This window comes from Myodes glareolus, chromosome 26 (assembly GCF_982192425.1).
Source record: "Myodes glareolus chromosome 26, mMyoGla1.1, whole genome shotgun sequence".
Classification (NCBI taxonomy): domain Eukaryota; kingdom Metazoa; phylum Chordata; class Mammalia; order Rodentia; family Cricetidae; genus Myodes; species Myodes glareolus.
This window is the reverse complement of record NC_142051.1, coordinates 7796759-7802887: the sequence shown is the minus strand read 5'-3', so window position 1 is coordinate 7802887 and position 6129 is coordinate 7796759.

The window sequence follows — 6129 nt, the reverse complement described above, 5'->3', positions numbered from 1 at the left end:
TTGAGGTGGTGAGGATGACTCCTACCCAGTAGTCTCAGAGGCAGAACAAGCAGCCAGGGTTGTATTTGCCCTAACAATGCCACTACTTAGGTTTTTAAAAAGTGATTAGCATTTTAAGAAGCAGTCCTGGTCAGAAAATAACTACAGATATGCAATAAAGACAAATCCAGGTGGAAAAGACCTTTAAATGAGTCACAGTGTGTTTAAAAATTGTATGTAGGCTTTGGAGAGAGAAGAAAAAAGAAAAGAGACTAAATGTAATACAAAAGAGTACAGAAAGTCATAGATTAAAGAAGTAAAGATAATTAAATAAATAGTAAGCTTGTAGAAAAAGTAATAGAGTAATAAAATAAAGTCATATAAAATGGAATATACACAGAGAGTCCTGATTATGTATATAATTGTGTTTTCTTTGAATTTTTTGACTGTAAAGGAGCTAAGTACAGAGAGACATTTCATTGTATGGACTGCTAAGATAAACCAACATAAATGTATCTTGACTTTAATATTTGGGTCTAAGGATTTCTTCCTTTGGAAAAGAGGTTCTTTTGTTTCCACAGAGGATGAGAACCTATGGATTATTTTCAGACTATTGTGGTTTGATGAACCAAACACCCCCAAAAGGGTCAGCATGATCGCCCCCCCCCAAACTTTGCCCAAAAAAAGCAGAAAACAGTTTGGAGAAGAACTATGCAAAAATTCCCTAAGTGATTGTTTATAAATGCTTGTTTACATTTAAAGGGGGATATGCTATAAAGATTTGCATTGGTATGGATCTTTGTTTATTGACACAAATTCAAAGTCAGTTTTGTTACACTATGTATTTGTATTTCTGATCTTGATTAAAGTATTGTATTTGTCCAGCTCATTTAAAAATATAGTGTATAACTAAGAAATATGGATTAATAGAGAATCATCTATAATAGCCAAGCTTGTAGTCGTGTTAGCTAGATTACTTAGATGTACAGAGATGTATTTCAGATGCCTAGGCATTCTTCAAAGCTTTCAAAGACTTCATAATACGGCATTTAAAATGTTTAAGAATTTAAGACTTTTCATGACAATGAAACACATCTGCTCCTGACAGCACAAATTACTTCTAAGAGAAATTGGGCATTAAAGAGACAAATTATGGAGTTTGTTAGCCATTTGGGCAAGAAACTGTTCTTGCCTGGACTGCTTGATGCTATGCTGTATGAACTGAACATGCAGGATCCACAGAGAAATGACTGTAGAACTTGCCTAAAGGTGAGACCATCCTTCATGGGGATTCCTGCTTCATGAAAGAGTCTGCTAGACATTCTGCAGGACAAAGAAGATAGTGACTGACTGACAAACTGCCAATATAGGTGAAACTGTTTTTGAAATTTTCTGTTTCATAGAAAAGTCTGCTGAACACTAAGACCCTGTAGCCTGAATATGGATGCCCTAGAAGACTTTTGAGTGACTGTCCAGGCAGCAAGATGTCTCTGTCAACTCTACAGTTTTGGAAGTGTCTTACAATGCACTTCCTGTTTTTTTAGGTAATAGTATATCCTTCTGGGGTCTTTGATGGAATTGAAGAATTGATAGTTATAATTATGCCTTAGTTATGATAAAAGATAAAGTAAATATAAATAACTGTAATTCTTGCTTGATACCTGTCTTGTTATATGTAATTTTACTATGTTAAAGTTAAAACCTTCCTTTTTATTTAAAAAGAAAAGAGGAGGTGATGTGAGATTACCCTCTGTATGATTTGAATACCACTGGTTAATAAAGAAACTTCTTTGAATCTATAGCAGAGCAGGGCAGAAGAGTGCTAGTTGGGAAAAATTAAACTGAATACTGGGAGAAAGAAGGCAGAAGTCATGTAACCCTGAGAGAGACAGATGGCCAAACTTTACCCAGTAAGCCACAGCCTTGTGACGATATACAGATTAATAAAAATGGATTATATTAAGACGTAAGAACTAGCCAATAAGAAGCTACGGCTAATGGGCCAAGCAGTGATTTGATTAATACAGTTTCTGTGTGTTTATATCGAGAGTCTGAGCAGCAGGGAAATAAACAGGCAGTCTCCTACACTAATGGTCCAACGTATGTTCTTGGGTATAAGTCATGGCACAAATCATGTTCTGCAGAGATGTTGGTTATTATTTTGTGTGAGTGTGCACATGTGTGGTAAGCTCGTGTACCATAGCTGGCTGTAATGAATAGCTAGGGAAGATCTTGAACATTGTGTCTGTTTATTTTTTGAGAGACAGGGTCTCACTATGTAGCCCTGGTTCTCCTGGAATTCAATATGTAAACCAGGATGGCCTTGAACTCACAGAAATTTTCCAGCCTCTGCCTCCTAAGTACTGAGAATAAAGACATATGCTACTATTCTTAATTGGTAGCTATAATTTTAAATCTTTCCCATCTTCACCAAAAGATTATTCTAGTTCTTCACTTTCTCCCTTCTTTTGTCCAGACTGTAGAGAATATACTGACAAAGAATAACATGCTGCTGTCAGTTAGATACTGAAGATTCTGCTTTGACCTAGCAATTCCAATGTCAAGATACACTAAATCTGTTAAAAATATTTTCCATTCTCCTCAGACAATCCATTTCTCATAGTCAGCAGATGATGCTCATTTATAAAGGCATGTATGTACCATCCTACACATACACAGTTCACTTTCATACATGCTGCAAACACTGATACACATAAGATAAAAACAATAAAGTCCATTTAAAACTTTATATTTGACTTTATCAAGCATTACTCACTGATTCATCTAATAAAGGAAGTACATATTGATTCTTCACACCAACCCTTCCATTACTTACTCCATGATGAAAATCAATCTGTGTTATAATTTCTAGTTCTTTCATGACACTTACTCTCAGCTACTCCTCAAATAAAAATGTTTTCCTTGCTCTGTTCCTTTTCATGCAGCTTCTTAAGTCTAGAAAAAGTCATCATTTAAAGTTATTTAATCATAATAAATATACTTCTCTCTTTTATTTAGCACATGAACCAGCAGGATTTATATTCTTCTATATCATATAAGAATAGATTTATTCCTAAAAATGTGTCACACACAATTTTAAGAAAAAGGGAATTATATCTTTCATGATTAAATAATTAACTTTTAAAAAATTCTTATCCTTAAATCTTCACAACAACACTGAATATAAAGTATTACCATTTTACAAATAAAAATATGAAGACAATATTCATTTCTCTCATAATTATTGACTAAATGATTGTGAAATTGTTAATTATACAAGTGTCAGTAGCTTGGGCACAAGCTGATAATTATTTATTCCAGCGAATGCCCTTTGATAGTTATATACCTTAGTATCATCACTACTTCATTGATGATGCTTAAAGAGCCAACCCTAGTCCCTCTGCACTCTTCTGGTCCTAGGGGATGGTCTACAGAATTTGATCCTCCTTGCTATTCATACAGTATGGGAAGACACCATTTCCTCCATCAATTTCTTTTTTCTACACTCAGATTCTGTATTTACCTCCTTACTCCCTTCCTCCTTCATTCTTTGTGGCATATATAGTCATACTCTTCTCACATGTTGGTAAAAATAAAATCTCTTTTGATGGTGCTTTGACTAAATTAATATCTTGTCTGTTTCACGTCCGGTTGCAATAGAAGTCAACACGTACTTTTTCAACTCTCAAATCCATCCCTCATTTTTAAGCACACTGAAACCTCAATTTTGTAATGAACATTTGGATGAAACTGTTCTGTCCAAAGTTAACAATAATTTCTAATTACCAGTGTAATTAAATTCTTCAGTTCTTACATAACATGACCTCTCTGGATGTTTTGCAGACACTTTAACCTCAATATGTCTTTAAACAATGAACTCATCCTTAGCACCTGCTGTGTAGTCTGTGCTTTCTTCAAGTTTTCGCTAATGCTTAACTGAAGGTTTTCCTGTTCTAGTGAGCTCAGCTCAGAACCTCCTGGAGCTCTTTGCTTCATCTTACTTTCCATTGTGCGGTCGTTGTACCAATCTCATCATGTTCATCTTGAGTGTTAAACAAACAAAAGAGCTTTTATAAGAAACATCTATACCTAAGTGTCAATGTCGGGCCAATTAAAGCACCCTCAGAAAGCAGGAATGGGCAAGGGTAAATTTTAAAATTTCTTTGTGGAATTTAGTTTGAACTAGGATGGAGACCCAATGATTCAAATCCTCCCCAGTATCATTGTCCAAGCTTTTCCATAGATGTTCTTATTCCTCTTTAATCTCTCTCCACGTTCACAATGTGTCCCCTTTGAGATTTTCAAGCATATTTTGCCAAGATTTGTAAACCACCACATTTCATTTCGTTCATGTGAGTTCCTGAATCAAGTTTGTTTCGTAGACCAGATAGGACCTTTTAGAAAAATGTTCAAAGTACCCATTTAAACATCCTGAAGAAAGAAATGTGAACAAAGTAAAACAAATATGAAACACTGATGAACCTGTTTGTTCACTTTACCCATTGCAATGCACAGTAATAAGTATAAGGACAGCATCCAGAAAATTTGTGTTGACCTGATTTGAAAGGCCATTCTCAACAATGAAATCCAAAATATGGCCAAATATGCTTGTACTTAGTAGGAATTCGAAAACTGTCAGTTAAATGCAGGATAGCCAAAATAGTTCATATTTTTGGGGAGTACAAATCAAGACATAGATAGAGAGATAGACAGATAGGTAGATAGGTAGTTAGATGATAGATACATAGATAGATAGATAGATAGTAGATAGATGATGCATAGATCAATAGATAAGATAAATGATAGATAGATGATAGATAGATAGATAGATAGATAGATGATAGAGAGATAATAAACATTTTCTAATGCATTCAATTATATTTATGTATTATGTATATTATACAAAACAAAAGAAGAAATAAAGGAGGAAGGAAGGGGTTTAGAGGGACAAACAAACTAAAGGTCTTTACCTTGATAAAAATAGTAGTGTTCTGTCCTGGGCATCCGGGTAAGTGAGGACAAAAAGATACCTAGTATGCAATGTATGCCTCACCTAACTTTCCAGTGCTTTACCCAGAGCGTCCAGTATCATCTAAATTCCCCTCGCAAATTACTTAGTCAAAACAAGAAAGGCTGAAGGATAAAAAAACTTATCACTTGTTTTTTTTGTATATTTCTTTTTTCCCATATAAATGCAAATGTGTTTATAAAATTTTCATGTGTATATATTCCTTGTGCATGGGTACTTAGATACAAAAAGACATAAATTAATTAACTGTACTAAGTTGTGCTATAATCACACTTTATAAAGGAGGTAAATCCCAGGGAGGAAAAAAGCTTTTCCATTTCAGCCATAGTTCTCAGACTTCTTACTGCAAATTTAAAATGATACCAAGTTTAAAATAATTAAGAATTCTGTCCAAAGTTAAATTTTCTGTCACAGCAGCAAAAAGAAAATACAAAAAAGTAAAATAAAGTTATAAGATATTATTCTAAAACTAAGAACTTTAGATTTGTCACAACCAGTCACTTATTGGCCATTATAGTCACCTCCCATCTAATGCACACTCCAGTATCCTACCGCAAAATGGCAGCCGTGTGTTTTAAAAAGATGAGAATATATATGCATAGGTCTTGTGAAAACTGACAAAAATGTAAATATTGAGCTTATAGAATTTCACCAATGTGAACTTCCATGTTTGAGAATGTATTACGATTCTGAAAGATGTTATCCCTGGGGGAAAGATGACAAAGAAGCAGAGACTCCTGTGCTAGCTTCTGTAGTTTTTGTTAATTTTAAACAATGTCAGAATAAAAAGGCATCTTCAAAGATATTTGAGACATGGCATTGATACATTGTTCTACTCTAGTGTGCTTCCTAAGATAAGCAATGATTGCAAATTTCATTGTGAGATGAATTTTGCATTTGTGTTTCTCGTTGACTTTCAGGTGAGTATCACAAGTGTCAATGTATTGATTTCATGGTTCCTAAGAAGTAGGTCAAATATCAGAACCTTATGTAAATTGAAAGTTTAGCACAGAACTTTATTAAAAGATGATTAAAGAATTTATCACTTTTTTTCTAAATTTGAAATTGTATTGGTTACTAATTAAGGTGCTTTAAAAACAGAACACAAGAAATCAGATTCT